Source organism: Corvus hawaiiensis, chromosome 3 (assembly GCF_020740725.1).
Source record: "Corvus hawaiiensis isolate bCorHaw1 chromosome 3, bCorHaw1.pri.cur, whole genome shotgun sequence".
Lineage (NCBI taxonomy): Eukaryota > Metazoa > Chordata > Aves > Passeriformes > Corvidae > Corvus > Corvus hawaiiensis.
The window spans coordinates 48194031-48221116 of NC_063215.1; the positions used below are offsets into that span (position 1 = coordinate 48194031).

Genomic DNA, 27086 nt, shown 5'->3' on the forward strand with positions numbered 1-27086 from the left:
ACAACATGATTTGTCTTGTTACTTGCCTGTATTTTAGGGCCCATGAATCCTGCCTATGTGTGTGAGGCTCTCTATTTGCAGTTCCCTATCCTGACTCATTTCACCATGGGTACTTCAATCCAAAACTTGTGTCACATACTTTGTGGTATCACTGACTCCATAATGATGCTTCTGTACTGCTGTTCCCTGAAGGGAGGGAGGGGAAAAAAAAAGTAATTTATTTTCATGTGTCTAATTGTTAGAAAAACAGACCTACTATGAATCAGATGGATCTTTTTTCTTGGTCCAGAGACCTACCTTTTTTTTTTTAAGCATGAGATTCATGCAGTCTAATGAGTTAAGCATCATACTGCTTCAAAGGGGACTAGTGGCAGATTGGACCCCTTCATCCTACTTTAAGACAGCAGTTTTATAGACAACACCTCTCCAGTGTTTCAGGGGCATAAACACCTACTTCCAGAAACAGCAAGAAAGCAAAAAAGCTATTCCCTGCCATGTAAATTTAAAACTACATTTTACAGGGGCATGTTACATGCACTCAAATTTGGAAGAGTTTATGGAAATTCCAAGCTGTCACCACAAGATGCATTTTCTAACAAACTTCCAGTATTTTCTACCATGTTCTAAAAGTTTCCTTACTTTTTACCTCTGCATTGTAGTTACCAGATAAATTAGGTTTCTTCCTATTACCATCCAAGCTGAAACTTCACAGCAATGTGTATCACAAAACAGAATAGCACAAAAACCCCATAAAAGCACACCGAGAATCACATCTTTGTGGTATTTGTGAAATTTTAAATTAAATTATACATGCCACTGCCTTTCTTAAGCAGAGGAATGGTCAACAGACATCACCTCCTTAAAGTCTTATTAGAAGCATGTTCTGCTTAAAGAATCAAAGCCATAGTGACGTTAAATCAGAAACATCAAATGCAACTTACGTTGCCAAGTAAATAATACTGATTCTGTGCTACTAAGCTTTATGAGAAATACAGTGCAGAGTGCTTGACAGTTTGCCACTAAAGGGTATAAAGTCCTCTCAACTAAGCCCATAACTGCACTTGCCAGAAAGCAGTGATCTTCTGAAAAATACTTTCTTCCTGTCTTAGTTCTCCTTTTAAAAACTGGGTTTCAACCAGGACAATATTCATTCCAACTGGAGTGTATACTCTGTGATGGACATAAATGAATAATACTGAATTCGGTGACTATTCAGTGAAGGACATCTACTTCCAACAAATGAAGCCCATCTACTTTCAATAAATGAAGAGACCCAATCCTTCTGTGACTGGTGAGGCTACTGCATTAAATGTGGTGATGTCAGCTGCTTCTTGTACAACAAAAATTATCTCTCCATTCCACTTGAAAATTCTCCATTGATTCATTCTGACTTGTACTTCATCAACATGGGTTGTGCAAAGTACAACTGCGTAAGAAATCTCTGCGGGCATAGGATGAGCTGCTTTAAGTGGATGGGTCTGACTATTTGGAAACATGTCCAAAGCAATACTGACCCACATTTTGCAATGAAAGAGACAAGAGCAATGGCAATGCCAGAAGATCTCCCAATGCCATCAATCAAATCAATACCAGTGAAATACTTGTATTGCCATAAATAAATCAGTCTGTCTAAAAATAAAGATAACTGTTTCAAAGAATATTGTAATGATCAGTACACTTGATGTTTAAGTGCTTAAAACTAACAGGAGCAAAAATACAATTGCTTTAGAAAAGAACAGCAGAAGCTTTCTATTTCACACAGTACAGAAGCAAACCACATCTGGCTTAATGCTATGCTCTCCTGAAGCTGCTTTTTACAGCGTTACTTTTTATATGCTAGAAAGAGGTTTGAACAAAAATAGACTGGGCTTGCCAAACTACACTTGTGTTTACTAAAATAGTGGCTTTATTAGGCTGATGCACTTGCCTGATCTTTCAGTAGATCTAACCAGATCAAGCACTACCTGAAAAGGTGTCTTGTGTGTCATTTACATCCTTCTGGAGAAGAGTTCCCTCACACAAATGAAACAAGGAAATAGCATCTGCCAAAATGCAGTAAGCATCAGAAATGTTTAACAATAATAGATAAAAAAGTAAAGGCCAATGATCCTATGAACTCAAACACATTGCCTTTGCAACTGGCCAAAATGCTACTATACATGGCTTATCCTGTTTGAAAGGGAGAAAGAATCAAGGAGCAAATAAATTCTAGACATATCACATTTATTTTGTAAGGTATGTATTCACTACAGGATTCTCTCTTAGAACCAGAAAGAGCAGACAGGAGGTAGAAGCCACTTGCCCTTTACGCCCTGAGCTACCATGTGTGAGAGCACTCAGTATTGGTATCCTCTCTTAGGTCACAAGCAGTCAGAAGAATCCAACCCTGCACATGCTGAATTATTAATCAGATACATTTCTAACGACAAGCACATCTCAAAAACTGGTTTATCAAACTAAAATTTACTCCAATATGCATTTAACAGCTACTTTTGGAAGACAACAAAGGCCCCTGCTCTATGATACTAATCTCCCTCTGCCATAGAAAGAAAATGGCAGAGAGAGACCCTGATTATCCACAGACACATTTAATGGAAAAGTTACATTTAGTTTCAAATTCTGATTCTGTTGCGGCAGTGACACCAGCTGAAGACACTGTAATGGATTGCTCAAATGCTTTGAAAGCACAGGCAAGATGTTTTGCCTGTCATCCCTGGAAGTATGAGCACACGCACAAGTTACAGCAGGTTGAACCAGCACATAAATTTACAGCCTATCAGCTGCTCTTGCTATGACAGTTTGCATAGCTGTTACTAGAGGGTAACACCATTAAAATGGTGCTGCAAAGCTAGTGAGCTCTCTCATGAGCTCCAAGATAGAGAAAGCACAATCCTACCCACAGATTTTATCTAAACCCCCAGTATTTGGGGCCAGCTGTTTACATACAGCTCAGATCTGCACAGGCCAGTAAGCTCTGAAGTAATACGAGGAGCCTAAGGGGGAGCTGGAACTGAAATCTTTCTACTTCACACACCTGTAGTTAGTACTCCACATTGCTGAGACTGAAGTACAAGCAGTACCTTCCAACCAGAAGCAGCCCTGCACTGATACAGCACTGACTCATATTGATGCAGTGGACTGATACTTAATGTACTTTTTTTTTTTTTCTCCCCCTAGTTATGGGAGAAGACTTCTTCAATTTGTCTGTATTCCAGGACATTACAGTCCAGTGGCTTACATGACAAAAGCAGCCATTCTAGAAAGATCTGTATCTAGCTTTAGGAGAAGAGATGGCTACCACTTTCTTCAAACAGGCAGCTCAAAAGTTGTTAAATTCCTCTCTCTAGAATTCTTCATTGCTTATGTATTTGTTTGAATTTGACTAACCTACATTTCAGGTATTTGTTTTTTTCTGTGGTTTTCTTACTAAACTAGAACTTCTCATCACTTCTTCACAAGCTCCTGATACCATCTAATAAAAGTGTATCTAAATATCCTCTAGAGGAGGAAAAAAAGTGTTTGAGCATTCCTCTAAGCCTCCTATATTTTTCCTACATAATTTAAAATACATGGGCACAGAGTCACACTGCTTAGCACAGTTAACATCTGTTTCACAAATGCTACCTTCAACATCTTTGGCATTCTGCTGTAACCAAAACAACGTTAGCCCTTTCAGCATCATACCAATATGCATTCAGCCACTTGTCTGCAATGACTTGAATTCTTTTCACAGTCCCTGTTTTCTATACCATGGACTTTGTTTACATTCTTTGTTCTTACATACAACACTGCACTTTGCCTGAACACTCAAACTCTACCAGGTTTCTCACTTCAACATTCACTTCTACCAAGTGATCTGCATAACTATGTATGACTGCTACTATTCTTTGTCTTTCTTGAGTTCTATGAACATTAAATGTTACTTATACAAGCTAATTGCATGGTCAACTAGCACTAAAATAGTTTATTATAAATAAGTATTATAATCAGTAGCTTTTTGTGAAATATTTATGCTCCTTAAAGGGATGAAGCTCCCAAAGCTATTAAACTCCTCTAAAGATGAAGCTCCAGCTCTTACTCTGCAACCACATATAACTCAGAATGAGAGCATACGGTATCAGGTGATACAGTTATCAGAAAACTTTTACCTTGAATTTTACACCGCAGTGAGTACTAAAACAAAAAATTCTCAAGCAGCTCTCTTGTGTCCTCTACTCTCAATAAATTACTTTAATTAGTTTTACTACAGTTAGAAGGGATGTTGTTGTTCAACAGGCCAGAAAGAGCCAGTATGCTTGTACTTCATGGCATACAACTAAGGAGCAATAAATTAAACAAGCAGTACAAGAATATAAACATAAAAATGCATCAACATGCATACCAAAAACCTGTGCAAAAATATGCAAGAGTATTTTTACCATAAAGCTTAAAACCAGTCCAACTGAAAACAAGATACATTGTACATTAAAACCATAGTAACATTTCTAACTACATACATTTTATCTATATATACAGTAGTCAGAGCATGTGGGTGTGTTTGTTCAAATAAGCAGCACTCTGGTTGAAATGTCTATATTCTAAAATTTTACTTGTGGGACTAAAAAAGCTCTGTCAAACTCAGATTTATTTATTTACTTGCTTTTTTTGTTTCCTTTTCACTTGTGTTGCAGTATTCCTAGTTTAAAACTCTTTGGTACTCATTTTGACCACCAAAGCTGACAATTTAAATCTTCTGAAGGGATACTCCGAATGCTAAGTGAGCTGTTAAAATGCCAACAATCAAATGCAACCTAATCTAAACTATGCAAATTTTACTAAGTGTTGGCTGTTTGCCTTTGTTCCATGATTGAAGATCTAATCACTTACTCACTTAATATCGTGTCTCTCCTGAAACTCAATTCTTAGAAGTCTGTAATGCTTCATCGTGAGCAACTAGCGCGCATCTCTGTTAGCTGTACTGAGCTTCTCCCTTATATTACCTGGATGAAATCATGCTCCTTCATCCAAATAGTTAGCTATTACATTTCCATTTTTAGGGAATCACAAATTGTATGTCAGTGTGTGGTGGTTTGATCCTGCCTGGGTGCCAGCTGCCCACCAAAGCCACTCTGTCAATCCCATCCTCAACTGGACAGGGGAGAGAGAACTTAACAGAAGACACATGAGTCAAGGACAAGGAGAGATCACTCAACAATTCCCATCACAGGCAAAACAGACTCAATTTGGTGAAATTAATTGAATTTATTATCAATCAGATCACAGTAGGATAATGAGGAAAAAGAACTTATTCTGAGGTTTATGTTTGCTGCAAGCCTCTAACATTATTTCACTCAAAAGCTTTTAAATGTTAAGGAAACCATGTCCAAAAGGAAGGTATTAGAAGAAAACCAAACTATTGAAATGGAGAAGTAAGTGACCTAGAATTACAAAGTTTTTCTAAAAACATCTTGTGACAGAGACCATCTTTCTCAAGTAGGTGCAGAACAAATATCTTAGGTTTGGTCAAATTGATATATATATATATATGATATTCCTTCAGAACTGAGATAAAGTTCCATTAATAAATACCACATAGAAATTACTTAAGTAGTCTTTCCTTTAATTGAAGACAATAGAGATAAAATATTTCAACAAAACATAGAAGAAAATGTGAAAAAACAAGCTAGTTGTATAAACCCACTTTTAACACTGGTATATTAAATGCAATTCTTCTGTCAAATAACAGATTGGCAGAACAGCTGAGGTTGGAAGGCACCTCTAGACACCATCTAATCCAACTTCCCTGCTCAAAGCAGAGTCAAGGTGGTCTATGACATTGTCTAGTACTTCAGTTAAGGGGTTTTTTTTTTCTTCATTTTATACACAAATGTATTTTAACAAATGCTTAAACCATCCGATCACAACCACAGTTAGCCTTAAGCCCAAGAAAAACTGAAACAAAAGAAAAAGCAGTGGGGTAATTTTTCTTCAAGAAAATAAACATAATTGATTATCATGTATATGAAGTATCCTGATTTGACATCAATTACAGTGGCAAGTCTAAAGTTTTACAGAACTTGTTTCAGTAAAGAGATTCTAAATCTGAAAGTTTGCTGCTGTTCAGTTTAATATCCATGTATGTACACTCTTTTATCATTTTATTGACTATCAGCTTGTCTGATACAAGCTCTACATTTTTCAGAATGCAAGTAGCATGCACATAATTATGGTATTACTTTCTCGAGCTCAATGAACAGTCTAACAGTAAAGTACTCTGACTTTCTGGACCAGCACTAGGCACACAGATTGGCACAGCTATTGGGTCAGGCTCTCTGACAGCTCAAGCACACATTATGTTGACTTAGTTTGGTGTTGAATGTTTCCTTGTAACTACATCTACAGAACTGGTTCTCATTTGAAAACAAAGTCAAAATGACAAATCAAAAAACAAGGGTTCCCAAGATGAATCCCCCGGAATCACTGCTATTATTCTTAGAAGTCTGATTTTGCAAAAAAAAATTTGCTTAAATTGAAGATGGCAAGGAATAGCACATATTACACAAAACTGTATACAAAGTTCCACTAACAGAACTTTGTTGATTCAGGTTTTGAGAATTTATGTCTACTAATTACCATGTTTAGAGAAAGGTATCAAATACCTATACAAGCTTAATATAAAAATTTCACATCTTACTATACTAAGCCTTTGAGTTGAATGGATCATCAAAAGCAACAGGAATTCTTAAAGAACACAAAGAACTTGCATTTCCAATGCACTGAGAAAATCACTGTCCAGTTGCATCGAAGTAAATCCTCAGTTTTGATCTGTAATCTGTTTAAAAGATGCATATTTTAGTAATAGGATGGAGGCCATCTACATTTAAGACATTCAGAGGACTTAATGAAGCTACTCAGTAGAACCTGGTAACTGGAATACCAACATCCAAACCCAGTACAGACACCTCACTGAATGGTCCTTTAATTAACTGAAGGTCCACATGGACTAAGGGTTTTCATACAGAAGCAGGGCTAGTACACATATGACAAAACCAAAACAACAAAAAGCATGCTAAATGGACTAAATGTTAGCTAAAAGGGGGAGCAATGTGGATGGGACAGAACTCTCAGGACATTGTATGTTTAGTAAGGAAATGGCATGAAGTCTCCTTAGCGCACTAACAGGTAGAACTTGCAAATAACACTACAGATTAGCTACGAAAGGTAATTTTATGTGTTTTTAGTATAATTTTTGATTAAACTATTAAACCTTTGAAACCAGCTTATTCCATAGTAGTTGGTTGTCTGTAGTGGATTCATTGCTTTTTACCCAAGAGCTCACAGAAACAAGCACTGCTGTTTGTTTCACCTGGTGGCAGAATACACGTATGGTAACCTTCTTGAACCATTGTTTTTCCATGCTACAACTACTGGAATAGTAGAAGTTAGCCATAAAAGAAAACAAAGAGAACTAGAAGATACTGAATGTATTTTTGTTTTCATTGTCAGAGAAGCAATAGTCTTCATCTCTTTGAAAATAGCTTTTGCTTTATTCACATGTGTTTAGATGCCCTAGCAGCTGCTTATCCCATGGAGAACAAAAAGATTAGCAACCAAATCTGAAAACCCAGGTTAACCTTTGTAAAACACCATTCAGTGACTCTGCATCTTCAGTACTCTGTTCATCCATGTACCTTTAGTGGTCTGTTCTACTTTTCATGCTGAGATCCTCTAAGAGCATTTACCAGCACACACTGTCAGCTTACATGCCCCCTGAGAACAACTGCAGCCAGAGGACTGGAGGACTACAAGCCCCAAAAATAATTTTAGCTGCATAGTCACAATAAGCTTGAGTAAGAAATGTGCTTGATTTCCAATCTGTGATTTTTCCTGAATTGGTAAGCTTGACCAAATCTGAAAGTACAGGCAGGTTGTTACAGTAAACTATATGCACACTTTTGGAGAAGAACCAAAGAAGCACTACTGCTAATTGCTTAGTGAAGACACTTTAAATGAGCACTTAAGAGTCCTCCTCAGAAGCAACTATTTATGTTTCCAAGATTTGAAAAGAAAGACCATGTTCCTGAAGCCATGCAACAGCTTCACACTAATGATATTGCATCAGGAGACAGATGAAGAAGTTTATACAAGTTCAGAAATCAAGACCGAGAAATCACAGCTCCAGGTTTTTTTGTCCCTGAGATCTGTTGGATGGTTATTGCTGCAGTTAACTCACATTCTATAAAGATTACTGATTAGTAAATGGTTTTAGACTGTTGAAGTATAAAGTCGCCATCATCTCTTGTCCTTTAAAAAAGAAGTAAAACATTTCTCAGGATGTACAGTTTTGTAAAGCAATGAGAGCACCACTTAATTAGGGGCCCCAGCTCAAGTCTAGAAAAATCTCTTGAGAATACCAGTATCATGGAACAGAAATATTCCCATTCTCATGTTTCACATTGGGAAATACTTGCATTTCCAGTACTAATGGTTTCACTTCTATTCTGGACAATGATATTTATTTTGCTGTCCCTACTCGTGGTCCTTTTGAGAGAAAGGTTTAATTCAATCCTTTGAACATAATGATGAAATTATTAATAATGAGTTTAAGAAATCATTGGCACACTTGAACTTGCTCAAGCATACAAAACAGAAGAACGTAGAAGTTTCTGTTAGCAAACTGAAATGATAGAGAAGTTCAGGACAATGAAGAAAAGAACACATTTTCTTATCTGCAATTAGACCAAAAGGTGGAAACAGGACAATGTAGATTCAAATTATTCAAGTGAGATTACCAGTGCAGCACTGTGCCAGTTTATAAATTAGGACTTTACTTATATTTTTATAGGTATGAGAAGTGTTTTCCAAAGTCTCACAGGAAACAGACAGAAAAAACAGTATCTGACCTCTACCATCCTAACCATGAGGCTGCTCTTACTTTTCCAGTGGGCATTCAAACAATCGGACAACTGGAGAAAATGGACCATTGTTACAGCAGGGATTACTGTAACAAGCATATATCAAACCAGGAGCCCTGTGGAAAGGAAGTATATATGGACAGATTCGTGGTAGATGTTTCAGAGATGTTTATTTCTCCAGCCGCATGGCCGGGGCTCTGCTCAGGAACTCCGCAGTCACGGGACCTGAGGGTCCTTGGCCACCCTGGGGAACACAAACCAACCAATGGGGAATGAGACTGACCAGGGGCAGGGAGACCCCGTGCCTCCCCCCCAGGGCCCATCTCCCAGGGCTCCATGGCAGGGGAGGGACCCCAACAGACCATAATCAGAACGAAAAATCTGTGCTTAAAAAATATTTTACATAGTTGGGACCAACACTTTGCTGATTATTTGAAATCCAAGTCAATTAACTTGGATGTACTTATTTTACTTTTGATACAAAGTGCATCAACAGCGAAGCACAGACCCAGCAGAACTTCTCACACAGGTGACCGCCACATCATGGTATTAACAGTGATGGCTGTGGACTGGGAAAACAACCTGAAACCCTCTTGTTGAGAGAAAATAATAATAAGTCTTGTGCAAGCTTAAAAAGAAGCTGACTATTAAAACTTCCAGGGCTCTAGCCCTTTCAGAGCCAAAAAATTTTCTCTTGAAAAAGCAGAAGAAGACCTTGAAATACAAAAACACAGGTAAAGCTATTTATTTTCTCTCTTGGCTTTGGCCAGAAAAATAATTCATTGCTGTCTCTAGGGCGTTTCTGCACTGTCCTGTTCTAAAATCAGTGTTCAAAACCTTTTAATTATATGTAGTATAAACAGATTTTAATTTATTCAGGAAAAAAACATTACGAGAAAAAACCCCTATGTTTCCAACTCTTTGATGACAAAGGCAGTCTTCCAAATAAGCACCACTTAAACCCTATGCCTGTAGAAAAATTGTTCCTCTGCCTTTACTCTTGCTATTCATAGTTCTCTAAGCAGCTACTAGTCCTGACCAGATGACTGTAACAAATTCAAACACTTCTGGCAGAGGCGTGTTTATTATTTTCTAATATGAATGCCTGCCAAGTTTCCCTGTCCAGGATTTTTTTTTTAAAGAAAGGAACTATGTGAGCCAAACTATGTCAGGGACTATCCTTCAAGCAGCTCTTTCAGAAAGTGGAAGTGCACTATCATATATACAGACTTGCATTTGAATATGGTTCAAAAACATTAGAAGACATAGCACAGTCAAAACTTCAATCTTCAGAGCACAAAATGCTATGCTGTGAGTCTTGAAAATCACTTATCAATACAGAATACTCAAAGTCTTTCTTAGCACATGATAAAAAAAGCATAAACTTTAATGAAATGAGCCATCTTTAATTCCCCTCAAAATCTTTTAATAAAACCTTCTGTCTAGTGACTTTTCAATACATATATTCTACAATGTCTTGTGTCCAGTCTATTGCTCATTAGTTTGCTGTACAAATCTCCACACAATATTATGGCATAAAGGCACACATCTTATGAGGAACTCTTAGAAGCACTAGTGCACATCATTATCTTAAATGATGGTCTTGCGATTAAAATACCTAGTGGCATGAAAAGGAGGATGAATCCCACTTCAAATCCACCATGACCTTGTACAAAAGTCATTCAATCCCTCGATCTTGATTCTACATCTGTAATAACCAAATTAATAATTGATTAAATATTTTAAAGCACAAAGTCATTCACTAACCACATAGATGGCATTCTGAGAAAAAAGCAGTCACACAATTTATATATGTGTTAAACACTCAAAACCTACTCTTTGCAGGACTGGAATTAAAAGAAAGAAAAGTCAAATGTCTTCGCAAAGATTCTGCACATTACTCTCAGCTTTCCATCTGAACATAATCCTGAAAGGCCAACTTGAAGGAAATATTATCTTGCAAGAGTTTAATCCAATTGAAAATAACTCTAATATAATGACCAAAGCAGAGATATTACTTAAATGGGCAGTGGTTTGATATGGCAAGTATTTTGATTTATGTTGCTATTACCAGGTTTTCAAGTCTTGATGTATAAAATTCTGTTCAGGATATGAACTGAGGAGGTGTGGGGGAGACAAAAACCTTAAGTTATGACTGCATGAAAAACAGCAATCAAAATTATGGCCAAAAAGAACTAAAAACTTAACCTCATACACAAATCACAAATGAGACTGTGGGTTCTCCTTATTCTGTCCTACAAGTAAGTAACTACCCTTGACAATTATGCATTTAAAAACCCCACAGGACTCCAGTTACTGGTTCTAAACAAAAACATCTGTAGCACATTTCTATGAGAAAAAAACCCCAAACCAACAAAAAACCTGTAAGAATGGAATTCCTAGAGCCAGCCAGAAATATATTGGTTTTATAGGAACTGTGATTCTTACATACTACCAAAAAATTAAGTCTTGATGTTATATAACCATATCAGCCAGATCATCTACTGACAAATTTCCTTGTATCCAACTGATGAATTGTCCATTGAAATTTTGATGTCTCATGTATTAAGAAACTGTCCTAAAGCAAAGAAAGATCTAACACATGGTTTCTTACAACAATGGTGTGTTAACAAAAAAAGTCTTCAAATGCGACATTTTGGATGCATTGATTCTGTTATTGTGGCTGCCACTGTTCAATAACTGAGGATCAAGAACTCCATTAACAGACAATTACAGAACATAAATATTTGTCTCCCCACTGAAAAAGGTGTAAGCCATTTCTAAATAGATATTAATGATAATCACAATAGTCTGCATTTCTTTTTTTTTTTTCTTTCACTTAATGGAAATTATGAGTCTTAATTCAGTCCAAAATTTCTTTTGTTTCACTTTATTTCTTTGGAAAAGATCACTCCATTTTCATCACATTCTTTACTAACAGTAGAAAACATCTGTTTGCCTTTCTTTTTTTTTTTTTCTCACACATTTTTTAACTGCTTGAGCAAATTCTAATACAAAACTATAACAATTCCAACCATCACTATCCCTCTTTGGAGTAAAGCCTTTTGTCTATGAATGGGCCTATGAGGAAATACCACTAAGCCTCATGAGAGGTGATCTTTAGAAGCCTTTTTAAAGCTAAATATTTCAACATACAGCTTGGCAATGAGAGACAATGATGTCCAGTTGCAACTGAGCTTATTTTAAAATGTGACTGAAATTCCTGAATAGCAAAAGAGCTTTTGACCCCACTGTGCAACTACAAAAATGGTCAAAGAACAACAATTTTCACTACAGATGTGACCTTTGCTTCATGACTTCAGAACTAAACTTGAACTAACTCATAAAAGCAGAAACTACCTCAGGCCAGGTTTACTTCTGAGTTAGGGATGAGTGTACACAGAAGCTATGTGCCAGAAAAACAAATAATTCATGCAGTTGGCACCTTGTCCTTTCACATGGCTAGCCTCCAGTGTCAACTTGGAGATTTCCTTGTTCTAAATGCTAGCAGCTACTAGAACATAGGTTGATTTTTAAAAATCCACTTTACTCCTTGTAAAATATGTAATGTATCATGATCATGAGTCCTATCAGTCAACTGAAAACTAATAAAAAAATAATAAAAGAATCCCAACCCAACAGGTTAAAAAAACCCTGCTGTAGTATTTTCTTTCATACAGTACTTTTTAAAAGACATTACAAAGAATTGAGAGGATACAAGAGCTACAAGGAAAAAAAACTATACTTTAAAAAGTAACTGATTAGTATTCAAATAGTAGTAACAACTAGGACTTGATTCTTTATTCCTTGGCTGGAACACTGGAAAGAATTTCTGGAGTTGCAATTAAGGTTCAGTTCACTACCTACAAAAAGCAGAACATGCCTTCTCTTTCACCAGTACTGTAAGTTTCATAGAAAGAAGTAACAAAGTGACACTGAGAGATTTTGGGTGGCACTAGTGACAATAATAATACTAAAGAATATTTTGAAAACCAACACAAAAAAAAAAAGAACTGCCATCACCTCCATAGAAGTTTACTAGAAGTCATTTCTTTTGTATCGATGACACTATCATCCTTAATTACAAACTTCATCCTTAAACTGATTTTTAAACAATGTTTTCCCAATCATTTAAATTTTCCCTAAAAAATACCCATACTAACAAATGAAACATACAATTTGAAGTATAACGACATTGGACTGCTCTCATATCCAATTACTCTGGTATTTACACAAGGATTTAGTGGACCGATTTCTCTATCACATATTCCTTCTCTTCTGAAAACTGTAACAAAATGAAGGGCATCAATACAACAGTTGGAGAGTTTTCCAAATATTACTTAAATGCAAAAAAAGAAAAAAGAGAAAAACTATTCCTATCTAATTTAAACATCCAAAATTTTGTTCAAAACTGTATCATAACATTTGTAACTGCTATACCAGGTTCTACTCAGTCAAAACAACTGGGGTTCTGGGTATGCACTTAAAGACAATTTAGAGATATTGAAGAGCTAGGATTATATTCAGAGTAGCAGAATGTATCTAATTCTGTTACATCTGGTTACATTAAGAAATGGCTGGTATCTGTAACAGATCATTTCACATTTGAAGAAATTAAGAAACTGTTTTAGCATGTTTAGATAGAAGAAAGTTGAGATTCCTTCATGAATGCAGATGGAATGGACTTCTAATTCCCCAAGCTTTATTTTTTCCTCTTTTTTCTTTTTATGTTTCTCCTCCTGTAATCCTCACAGGAATATGCAACCTCTAGTACTAGAAGCATCTTGTTTTACTGTTCTGATGAATTCAAACACCACATTTTTGCAAAGCTGCAGTGTGTGCAGTAATTTAGAACACAGCCAGTAGAAAATCATCTGCCTTTCTCAGTTACTCATTACAGTATCAATATGCAGCTCACAAAACAGTCTGAAGCTGTAAGTTATTTTCAGCTCTAGAACAGTTGAAACCTCAATTACGCTGTGCTAACAATGAACCCAATTACTTGAGGACAACAAACTGAGTCTACCTCCATTAAAAAAAAAAAAACAGAATACCACAAACACCCCCCCAAAAGCCTCCTCAGCTCAGCAAACATATTGAGTGAGTCCTTCCCCCTCTCTTGCCTCTTCCCTGCAATTCTAAGTGATGTCCTAGTGTAAAAGCACTAACAATTAATCACACCTGATCATTTATTTGTCGCAACACAAGCCAAATAAAATCTGAAGGCTTCAGAAAGCAACATTTATGCAATGTGATGGTTACTGTATCAAATTCTTGGACCAAGAAACTCTTGTTCAATACTGCACACCATAAAACATTTTAAATCATTAACTAAATATAGAAAAAAGAAAATGCAAACCACTGGATTGGAAACTCATCAACTTATCTGATGTAGAGACTCAACTGTATGATCAGGTTTTAAGTTTCAACTGAAGGCTTCTGTTCTGCAAAGCAGCTGTAAAAACAGACAAGTTTTGTACTACTCTGTTACAAATAATGCATGTGCTTCTCCTGACCCTTGTATACCAAATTATGTATCTTCTGACAATAAAAGCACTACAATGCAATCTTAAGCCACCAGGTTTTCTCCTAAATCAGTTTCTTACTCAACTTTCTCTGGCCAACTCCACTCTGATCTACTGTTATTTTTCCACCACCATTTTATCTCCACAACTTTATTGCCAACTGCATAAGCTTCAGCCTCTCACCATTACATGTTCTGCTGTCAAAATACCAAATCCCTGGTCATTAGGGTTCTACAAGCAAAAAATGTAGTCACTCATCCTTTAAAAACTAGAATTGAAACATTAGCTGTAATTAAATGGCTTACTCTGAGTCAGATGGGTACAGAAGCCAAATTATTAATAAACTCAAAACACTGCATTTCTAGTGATTTCCGTAAGAGAACAATATTCTGAAAAAGCCAAAGACTAACCTGGAAAGAACAAGGTATCGCTATGGTTTTCTTACAATAAATCAAGCTTACACAACATATTTAAGATTTTTATGGAAGTAACTGAGTAATGTAACAAACAAACAGGCTACAAGAAGCCCACTGGCACTAAAGAAGATATGATCAGGTTGAAGAAGTGTGTTGTTTTTCACAGCATTTGGGTTTTGCTCTGTTTTTGAAACCTGCCACATATGCACCTAACATTATGCAGGCCCACTTGTCTTTCTTTGCCAGCAAGAGATGCATTTTCTTGTGCACCCATCATGGCTGAGTCTGGCTTGAAGTCTGGCTGGTTTTAATTTATTTCTACTGATACACTGGGAAGATGAACACCAGATATTTATTTGTTTTATTTACATTTTCACATCCCTTAACCTAAAAATAATACAAATTGTCATGAAAGTAGCCAATACAAAAGGTGTTCACAAACTGTACAGCATTGATGAGAATATTGTAGTTCTTCACCATGTTCTACACCTCTCGGACAGTTCTTGGTCAGGGGGACCTTGTTTTTCTCTCCTCTCCTCTCCCACTGCACAGAGCAATAAACCTCATGCAACAACCTCACTTCCAGCCACAAGCCCAGAGATAAGAAATTTCAGGGGATGAGTCAGCCCCATGAGCCACAGCAAGCAAAATCAAAAGGGAGCAGCCTTAGATAACTGGTCCCTGTTATTTCAACTCCAACATCAATATTTTCACAGTCCTGGCTCTCATCACTCTCCTTCCTCCAACCTCCCCCACCCCCCAGGCTCACCTCACATGCTCTACATACTCCTTTCTGATCCCAGTCTTCCTTTCAACACATCCTACCCTTCCCCTGTTTTTCCATTCAGGAAATCCCTCCTACAAAATTCCACTTCAAAATAATGACTAACAATATTGCCATGCCATCTGTTTTCATAACATATCCCTCTTTCTACACCTTTTAACGCTCCATTTATATAGAACATAACTTTTTTGGAGTGAGGACTACCCTACTATTATCTGCACACTGCCTAAAACAACTGGTTTTGATTCCTAAATCTTTCATCTTTAATATACAGTGGTTAAAATGACTATTTATTTCCTTGATTAGGTTTCCAGCCGCTGGCAGAAGAACACAAATTCACCAAAACCTGACATGCTGGCACAATCTGTAAATGCTTAGCAGTACTTTATTCTGTTCTTCTCATCTATCTGAAAGTGGGGGGGCTGCTGATGGGGTTTTTTGTGGGTTTTTTTTTTTTTTTAGCTTTTCTTGTTGGGGGTTTTTTGGGAGTTTTTCATGCATCAGACCCAAACCAGGAATCTATACTGTAAAGATAATAAATTAATCTCTGCATGGGAATTGCAGGTTTACAAATGCCCATGTCAATTCACAATTCCTCAAGAACTGTACATCAAAAAAACCACCACCACCAAAAAACCATAAAAAACTGGAACAAAGAACGACCTGAATTACCATGGCATAAATGTACAACATACGCCATTCTTCTGAAGTAAGAAAAACATGGGACAATTTAAAACTGTATTTCCAATACAGAACACCTTTTTAGTCACATGATGACTTACATTCAGTTATTTTACACAGTTCTCATGTTTTCTATCAGCTAAAACATACCATCAAAACCCAGAAAATCCAAGATTCAAGATTTATTACTTTTACACAGTCATAACATACCCAAAATATCTACATAGAAGCTTTGTAAATGTTACAAACCAAACCTTGCTGTAATCAGAATTGAGATGAAGTGTTTATACTTTCACCTCAGAGGATGGCAAGTTAAAAAAAAAGGAAGGGGCAACAAGACACACACTGGACATCTCTAAAACAGATTTGGCTGTTATGCAGCAAGGAAAGAAACAAAACTTAGGTGTGGAGAAGCAGTCTCGTAATAATGGATCACAGAGGCCAGTCATTTGCAGTGTACTTTAGAAGTCAAAACTCAGACCAAGATTGTTTAACATCTTCATTAAGGAGCTGGACATTGAACAGGTGCACCTCAGCAAGTTTGCAGATGATAAAATCTGGAGGAGTGCCTTCTACAACAGAGGGTTGTGCAGACATTCGTAACAGGCAGAAGAAATGGGTAGAAGAACTTCATGGAGCCCCACAAGGAGAAATGAAAAGTCTTAACCTGGGGAGAAGTAACTCCATACATCACTAGGGGCTGGAGGCAGACTGACTGGAAAGCAGCTCTGATGGAAAAGACCCAGGGGTCCTGAACATAAACGAGCAGCCACAAAGAAGGCCAAGAGTCTCCTGAGCACCATTAGGAAGAATAACACCAGCAGATCGAGGGGCATGATGCTTCTCTACTCAGCACTGGTGAGATGCATCCTGGATGCTAGCTTCAGGTCTGGGTTTTCCAGCACTAAACATGGATACTGGAGTTGGGCCATAAAGATAATTAAGGGCTGGGAACACTGGACATGCAAAGGAAGGCTGAGTAAGCCAGCATTTTGTAGCCTCAGGAAGAGAAGGGGGGAAGGATCTTATCGATGTGTATAAATACCGGATAGGAAGTACTAAAGAAGAGTGAGTCTGACTCCTCAGCAGTGCCCAATGAATGGACAAGAGGCAATGAGCACAAACTGAAACACAAGAAACTTAAAAGTCTGGTGGTTTTCTTTCTTTCTTTGGTTTGGTTTGTTGTGTGTGGTCAAACACTGGAAGTTACATAGACAGATTGTGGCGTTTTCATCCTTGGAGCTTGTCTAGATAGCCCTGCTCTGTGCATGGTACTTGGACTAACTAGACAATCTCTAGGGATGTCCCTTCTGACATGAACACTAATCTGAGGGTGAAAACACACTTCTACTGTAGGAAACAGATAAACAGATAACCCACAGCAGAACTGGGTTCTTTTTACTGCTACTATTTTAGGTCTAACAGTAAAGATGGCTAAGTATCAGTTCCACAAAGCTAATTCAAACAGCTCAAAAATTAAAATATTTGATACCATAGATTCATTTTACCTCAGCATAAGAATCTGCCTGTAATCTCTTCTGATTTCCTACAGGCAGCAGAATAGGTTTCACTGCTTAAAAATGTGAATGCCACAAATCCATTTGCTTAATGGTCAATGGACAAAGACATATGAGAACATAAAGAATGATTCATCTGCAACAAAAGTATTTTGTAATATTTTAGCTGGCTTAAATATGTAACTTTTCAGAAGAAAATACAAAAGTTTCTATATCAAGAACTCCAGAAAATAGCCTCTTCATCTGGACATTATGTGTAATAGGGGTGGCAGCAATAAGAATTTGTTCACTATTGATCTGAAGGCAGTACCTGTCAATAAGAGGGCTGAATCAGTTTCCAATTCTTACTGCTTAATAAGATCTGTACTATGCAGAAACCCACCTAAGTAGTTTCAAACACAAAACGAAAGACTCATTATACATCTCATTATACGAAACTTGGAAAACTTTTATTGTAAACCTCCGCTGAGGTCAGGTATTATGGATTAGGTGCAACATTCCACAGTCCTTTCAATATTCACACTGAGTACCACATGTTGATATTGCACCTAAAATAGGACATACAGCTTTTCTGTAGTAAACACTAGTTTAGTCAGCAAACAGCACAGAGGCACAACCTGAGTGTAAATAAGCAGGGCTGCTCTTACTTTTTCTCTTTTAGGAAAAGAACATGTCACTAAGGGACAAACACAGCTAAGCAATGATCTCTGTACTGAATATTCTCTTTTTTCTTCTTCTTTCCAAATCTAAATCAGTTTTCACTAACAACACCAAAACCTTCCAGTAACTTTCACAGCTGTAGGGTAATCAACTTCAAGACAGCTACCTGGCAACCTTTCCACATCATTTGGATGCAACTGTGCTTACCTGGACACAAAGGCTGTGCAGAGCACCTGGATACTCACTGCTGACAAGAGTAATCTCAGTCATCACAGAATGCTGAGATTAGAAGTGGCCTCTGGAGGTCACCTGGACCAAACTCCCTGCCCAAACAGGGCCACTGACAGCTGGCTGCCCAGGACCACATCCCCAGAACTTTAAGTGCCTCCAAGGATGATGACTCCCCAGTGTGAAACCAGAGAAGGCATGCACATATACACCAAGGTAACACAACATGAACTCATAAACATGCAGTAAACATGACAGACTGCAAATATATGAGTCAGGGAAGAAGTTATCTGAAATGGCTGTCTGCATACTGATCACAGGAAAGCTGGAACATACAGACATCAAATGGTTCCCTAATAAGCCATATGGCTCAGCCCAGCCAGCAAGTGTGAAGTTTTATTTAAATGCCCTGCCAAAAACCACACAAACTTGTGCACACCTTATAACTTCTCTGTAATAAAAAGCAGCTCTTGAAAGAAAAGAGCCTTAACAAACATGCATGAATGAAGACTATGCAAGAAGTGACATTTTGGACAGCCCCTATATGTGGTATAAACTTTTCTGATATTTGTTTAGATTCTTGTATATTTTGGGCTCTATTCTCAGTCTTAACTGTATCACTGGCAGAAAAATGCTGCCTGTCTGCAAGCTCACATACTTGATTATTCCACTGCATTCTTCATAATTGTTGGTTTCACTGGAATACATATAGGTATTATGAATAACAGTGCAATTAAGTGTAACTATATAGATTTCACAGCAGATCTTTGCAATCAATCCCTGGACCCTGCTAATCAAGCCTATGGCTTAACATTATAATTGTTACCACAACTATAACTTTGGTTAACATTGAAAGAACGTTATTTTACTGTTCACATTATTTTATTACTGGGCAGTGTAGTAGCCCAGAAATAACACTGCTTGTAGACAGCAGCTTCTTCACTGTATTATCAGTTCTGCTACTTATTTGATGTGGGACCCTAAGTAAACTCATCCTTTTCTTTACATAGGTACACCTTGCTGTCTGTCAAGAACACGTTCCTGAAATGTGAGATAATTCAATATAGTGATACAATTTTCCCCACAGAATAAATGTGATATAGAGGAGACATACACACAAAAAATGCACACAATTGTAACATACAGGGACAGTATCTATGACATGGCAGACAGAGAGGAAAAGGCGAAGAAGCAAGTTCATCAGTTGTCACCTCAACATCCAGTGATGACAGGTCAGGAGGCTGAGGTACTGGCTTTGCAATAGCTGGAGATAGAGAGTCTCTTCAAAGTGTAATTAAAGAAGAAAAAAATTTTCGACTGCCAATTGTCCTGAGATTTTAATGAGCAGGTCTCCGGTAACATGAGAATGAATCCTCAGTGACTCTGTCTGATCATTATAAAAAATTTCACCCACTTCATTTGTGAGACAGAGCATTGACTATAAATCTTTCAGTATGAGTGTTCATACTGCCTCTTTCCAAATGGTTATATGTTCACTGTCATCATCATGCTTCTCAGAGGTCCACTGCACACAGAGGTCAAGCAAGTCAACTAAGGGTGAAGGACAAAACCAAGGTAATGGCAACAGTTAGTAGAAGACAGTATTATTAAATGATCAATACTGGAACTCTGAATATGAGAGACTGAGAAGAAATTGATAGCATGGTATTACCACACCTGTTTCCTTCTTTCAGAGATTTATCTTGTCTACTCAGACTGCAAAAATTACTAATCAGGAGCTGTTTCTCACTGAGTGTTTACACATCATCTCATCCTGCCAACCTCTGTTGTGATATGCATGTGCTTCTCTGGTAAAAATAAGAGAGACAACTATTTTCAGACCAGTGTGCTATTTTGAGGAGGTTCATTTTACACACTGCAAAAGAATATATTTCAACAAGCAGCCAAAAAGCACCCTTAAGAAGTATGTAACAGAACTGGAAATTGTAGTTGAGATAGATAAGCTCCTGGTCTACTTCCAGGGACACATTTTAAAGCATGTAGGGTCACATATGCATGTGTTTTTTTGACTGAATTACAACAGCACAAATATATTCAGTGACTTGACCAGGAGGTACTCTACAACAGCAAACACAATATTGGTTATGAATCTAGTAACCGGATTCTATTTAGAACATCAATTTTGTCACAGTATTTTAAAGTTTATTTAAGAAACAGAATTTTAGCAAGTTGCATATATACAAGTATGAAATTGGCTACTTAACAAGTTTCATGCCAGTGGAGCAGAATCTCTGTTTATTCAGGCAGCCTCTCATTGCTCAAACAACTCAGCAGGCAATCTACACAAAGTATGTAACAAATGCCTCTAAAAAAACCCCAAAAAACCAAAACAAACCCCTGAAGAGAACAACAACAAAAATCCAGAAGGTTCTTAAAAAAACCCAACCGAACACACCACCACCACTAAACCCCCACCAAAACCTGACAATTTGGAAAACATGTCCTTTTAATACATGAGGCAATTCTTCAGAAGTATGAGAAGAAGGCTGTCAGTGCAAGATGCAGAAATGTTATGATGGAAGTGAAGCTACATTGTACGACACAAAAATCTTTTAGGCCATGCTGTAGCTCACAGAATAACCCCTTATCAAGAGTTGTACACTGGTATATTTTGGGAAAGGGTGTGAAAAGGTAAAGCAAAGGCACAAGCCTCACCACAATGGCTGTATCCTCTTCTGCGTCCTCTCACTGGGAATCCACAGAAGAAACTGGAAGAGTGTAACCAAGAAGTAGTACCCACTTCTGAGAAATGGAATATGGGAAGTAGCAGCAACCGGAACAATGCTCAGCTGTGAACACTGAACTAAGGAAGCTACAGGGAAATGACCACTGTGGGGGACAGTATCTGAAATGGTAGGGAAATCGGGGAGAGGAAAAGTTCACCATGAGCTGAGTGCAGAAAGCAGCAAGATCCTGCAATGAGTTCAGTCCTTCTCAAATGAACAATAACAGAGGACAGAAAGACAGACACTGGATAGGATCAGATATACAGCCTAGCCTGGTCAGTGAAGGGGGAAAGGGGAGGGGGAAGAACAGAAGAAAGAAGATAAGCAGGCCCCTTCACTGAGTCATACCAGAGCTACTGCTGCTGGAAGGGAGCCAGATTTTAGCTGGAGCTTTTGCCTCTGCTTTTCTTCCCCCCTCTCTTCTGGTCTCAGAAAACCAAGAAGTGAAGGCACCAAACTGAGATGCCTACCTGAAATACATTCAGATTTTGCTGACTGCAAGCCCTTACTCTGTATTACATTTAGCCTCAGAAAAACTTGCAATCAAAAGCATGCAAGAATAACTTAAAAACATACTTTCCTTTGGCTGAGTTTTTGTGCTGCCCTGAGTAAGATTCCTTCTTGGATCTGCGATTGCATAACGTAAAATACAAAACCCCTCCAAACAAGACAAATACATAAAGTGGCAGTTGAGGACAGCAGTTATATTACCTCTCAAATTACACATCACTTTTTCCTAGGTAAATTCCTAATCTGCCTTCTCCAAAGGCCATCCTGTCAATTGAACGCACATTTTTCAACCTAACACCCTTTAAAAGCAATTTTAAAATGTGCACCTATTTTTGTGAAATTTATCACACATCAGCCTCAAATCACATCCACATCAAAATTTTTTTTTTTGCTAATATTTCAACTATCTGTTTGACAATACTCATTATTACACACCAACAGATATCTCCTACGTGGTTTATGAGTAGTGTCCTCAGCTACTTGTGCTCAAGTCTTGTTAAGTGAAGTGATAATTTAGCAACCTCAGCTTGCTAATTAATGTCTCTCCTAAAATGACATCTAGTCTCCCTGATTTCTTTATGAAGGGAGTTACAGCTTGAGTCTGTCTTTCTGCAGCTGAATAAGCACCTGACAGAAACACTCAACTGAGCATTCACGCAGATGTTCTGAAATGGTCAGTGAAATCTTGAGGACAGACTACAAGAGCTTGAAATGGCCAAGAGCTAGTAGGAACCAATACACCCCATACACCATAAGAGATCTCATAGCAGACAAATCTTCACAATACCAGATAAATGGAAGCAACATGGGATAGCAATCGCCTTCTGAGGTCACCTAAATTTAAAAGAAGTTTGGAATGAGGCTTAGGGTGACTTACAAAGCTTAATTAGCAAACAGAGAATTAAATTCCACATACTTTTTCAGAGGAATAAAAATAATATGGACATGGCATCCGATCACTAGTGGGGTTCCATAGGGCTCCATCCTCAGCCCAGTTCTCTTCAACACCTTCAGTAATGACTTGGACACAGGACTCAAAGGAATATTAAGTACGTTTGCAGCCACATTTAATTGGGAGGAGCTGCTGACTCCCTCAAGGGCAGAGAGGCTCTGCAGAGACACCTTGACAAATCAGTGAGACGGGCAACCACCAACCATATGAGGTTTAACAAGGTCAAGTGCTGGATTCTGCACCAGGGATGGGGGAGCCCTGGTTTTGTGTATAGATCAGGGAACAAGAGGCTGGGGAGCAGCATTCCAGAAAGGGACCTGGGGGTCCAGGTCAATGGCAGCTTGAACAAGAGTCATTAAGCTATTAGAGAGCATCCAAAGGAGCACCACAGGGATGGTGAAGGGCCCTGAGGGGAAGCCACATGAAGAACAGCTGAGGTCACTTGGTCTGTTCAGCCTGGAGGAGACTGAGGGGAGACCTCATTGTAGTCTTAAAACTTCCTCATGAAGGAGGTGCAGGTACAGATCTCTTCACTCTTGTGACCAGTGACAGGACTTGAGGAAATGGCACGAAGTTGCATTGGGGGAGGTCTAGGTTTGGTATCAGGAAAAAGGTTTACCTGGCACTGGCACAGGCTCCCCAGGGAAGTGGTTACAGCACCAAGCCTGAGAGAGTTCAAGAAGAATTTGGACAATGCTCTCAGGCACCTCATATGACTCTTGGAGTGTCCTGTGCAGGACCAGGAGTTGGACTCGATGATCCTGATGGGTCCCTTCCAACCCAGCATATTCCATGATTAAGACCTGTGGAACAACCTTTTCCCAAACAAAACTATTAACATACACGACTTTTATGATTATAGATATCTCTTACCTTAAATATATCTGTTTTGAAGCCATAAATTCAAGTACTTATGTGGTTGCAAAAATCTTAACAAGATTCAGATTTAGCAACAGGAGCAACAATTCAAGAATTGACAATTCAACTAACAACAATACATTAACAGAAAAATAAATTTTCATTATGATTTCACTCTGAACAACAGGCCTTTCAATTTTTCAAAGTTTTTTTCTGTTTTTACAAAAAGCATTTACAAAAGTAGTAGTTAGCAGACAATACTGCCTAAGAATAGAATGTGACTTGGTTTCATACTTGAGCATTACCTAATGAATTAAAACCTATTGTTCTTAAGCATAAGCAGCAATATTATGAGACTCCCTTACAAATACAAATACTGGTGCATCAGATAGTATCTATGCTCTTATACAATAAAGCATTAATTCAACACTGCTTTCATTCTATTACCACCATGGCAATGTTGCAGCATTTCTGAAATTATACTTTTGTCCACATCACTATGTCAACAGACATGCCAGTCTGCTTAAAGCAGCAAACAGCTAAAATTGAATGAAATGGCTCAACCAGCTCACTTCACCTTTTGCTACTGTAATCAGAACTTTACTCTTCATTTCACAAAATAACAGAATATAGTAGGCAGGTCTTTGGGCTTAAACAGAATTTTGATTCCTTGTCTTTCAAGCTCTTATGCAAAGATGTAGGACATCAAGACAGAATTTGCATAGCCTTGCCAAATACAACAAGATTTCTTCCTCAAAAGACATAAAGAAGTTGTCAAATGTTACTGCCAACACAGTCCGTTCTAGGACATGATCCTTCCATTACTTGTAATTAAAGGTCTGGGTTTTATCTCCCCCAACCACAAGCTGCTTTCATTTTATAGATTGTAGCAGTAAACCTTTACAAATTAATTGCTGGGTACTGGATTACATAAAAGCCTTCAAAGGTAAGAACACTGGCAATCCCTGTCATTCACACACCTCACTGAATGCAGTACCTCCACAAGATGGGGCAGAAAGCACCAGGTGGGTGCCTTCAGGACCACTGTCCATAGCTGCTGGTGGACACAAGGATACAGCACTGCCAGACGTTTGACTTTCTGAACATCTGCATAAGCCACTACCACATACCAATCAAACTCCCTTCACTCAGCAGGTGAAATGTGAAGTCTGTTCTGAACCTGACTCCCAATTAGCTGCACAGCTTGGGCACACAGCTATAAACACAGTAAGATTCTGCAAAGTTAATCATGCCGGAGGTGGAGCAGCCTATACAGCCATAATGGGTTGCTACCAAGGAGGCAACAAGGCAACTGAGCACCTTTCCTGGAGGCAAGGCACACACATTAAACCCAGTAAGAAAGGGTTATTCCCACCCAGACCAACTCAAGTGAAGATAAGCATCACGCTGCCTGTAAGCCAAACAGTAAGGACATCCCATTGTCTTAGACAGTATGCTAGAAGTTGTTTTTACTATTCCTTTTTCCTCAAAGAAAATGTCAGTGTAGATATAAGTGATTATACTTAATTTTAAACTTCAGCTCTCAAGAAATAACCTGAGAATCACAGTCAGAGTACTTCTAACAATGACTGCTTAGGTCCAACACCTCTGAAGAGAGAGAATTACATCTGTCTGCCTTTTCTAAAAGAAAAAAAATGCAGAGATGCAGTAAGAAGCTCATGAAGCTTATCAGCAAACATTACTAAAGGTACAGAACGTTTAAAAAAGATTTAAAAGTTTAAAAAGGAAATAAATAGGATAGACAAGTCACACTGCCTTTGCAGACTCTAGTGAATTGTCTTCTCTAACGAATACAAATTAGAAACACTTCTATTATGCAAACTGACATTAGTTTATGGTTGGGGAAGCCAGGGATTTCCTACTGTATTCCTAATAGCTGGACAACTAAACTACTTTACTGTTTACTTTATGATGCCACATTCACGATATGGCATAGCCTAAACATTTTTCTTAAAAGAAAATAAGCCTTAATGAGTTAACCACACATATGCACAAAAATCCTGCTACTTGCCAACAACCTCAGGCTCTACATTTTTTAATAATGAAATAGTTACTCGTGCCATTACATAAATATTATTACATAATATCTCCTTTGTATGCAGAATTAGAGCTACATTAAAATAGGTCCCACTATTTCAATATTGTATCTATTAATCCCACTCATTCACTTAATAATTTGGAGCTGTAGCTGCATCAGAGCACAACAGCTTTAATATGTCACGCTCCTCTGTGCTTAAACAGAGAAGACAGTTGATTCTGAATTTAAAAAAAAAACAAAAAACAAGCCAACAAAAAATACAGCAAAAATATCTGCTCTACTATAATAACTGGTTGAAGGGAAAGACACCTCTGCTGTGCTCTTTTATTACGTGTTTTTTGTCTTTCCTAAGATTTAATGTATGTATCAATATATAATTTTCAATATGCCAGTCAATAAAACATGCAGAAATACCTTAATTCCCAAGGTCAGCATTACACAGCATAAGTGTAAAGAAATCACAAGCAATGATGCTTAGTACGTCTAATATCTCAAAAAACAGGGGTTTCTTCCAACTTAATATTTAACATATGAGCAAACTACAATACATATTAAATTAATTTTCTTAAATATTATATTTGTTAGAAATTTGTTCTGAGAGTATATTTGTTTGTATTGGTCAGAAACACATTTGAGACGTGGGACGGCTGTAAGCACAAGGCCACACAGCGAAGAGGCAGTGTAGAAGTAGCATGTGACATTCGGGAGTCTCGGGGGGCAACATGTGGCCGGCGCTCAGGACGCTCCTCTCTGCAGTGCAGCACCGGTGCCTCCGGCCGTGCGCGATCCGCACCGCGACACGAGCCCCCACTTCCGAAGTGCCGCACAAGTCTCACTTGTGCCCGCGCTCAGCGGCTTCCCCCTTGTCCGCTCGCCCTCCCGCAGCAACACCTCCCGGGAAGGGCAGGAGAGCGGCGGTGGGCACCGGGAGCGAGGGTGGCACGGGCCGGCCCCGGTGTTTGCACAGCTGCGCCGCTCTCCCGGGGCAGCCCCGCACAAAGCCCCGGCGGCCCCGCAGCCCCCGCGCGGGCGCGGCGCGACACCCGGGGCAGATCCCCGCTCCTCGCCGCTGCCCTGCCGTCCCCGCGGCCGCCGCTGGCAGGTGAGACGCGCCGCAGCGGCGGCGCCGGGCGCGGAGGGGGGGGGCGCGACCCAGCCACAAAGAGCGGGAGCTGCCGCTGCCTCCGCCGCGGGGTGGGCGACGGCGGGGCTGGCGCCAGCACGACCCGCGGCGTCGCAGCGAGGGGACGTCCCC

The 27086-nt window shown here is 38.6% G+C and overlaps 1 protein-coding gene across 1 annotated transcript in view; it reads right to left on the minus strand.

Annotated features, from left to right (window-relative positions):
• The window catches only part of REV3L (REV3 like, DNA directed polymerase zeta catalytic subunit), a 118085-nt gene that overhangs the window by 90738 nt on the left and 261 nt on the right, over window positions 1–27086 (minus strand). The window lies entirely within an intron of this gene.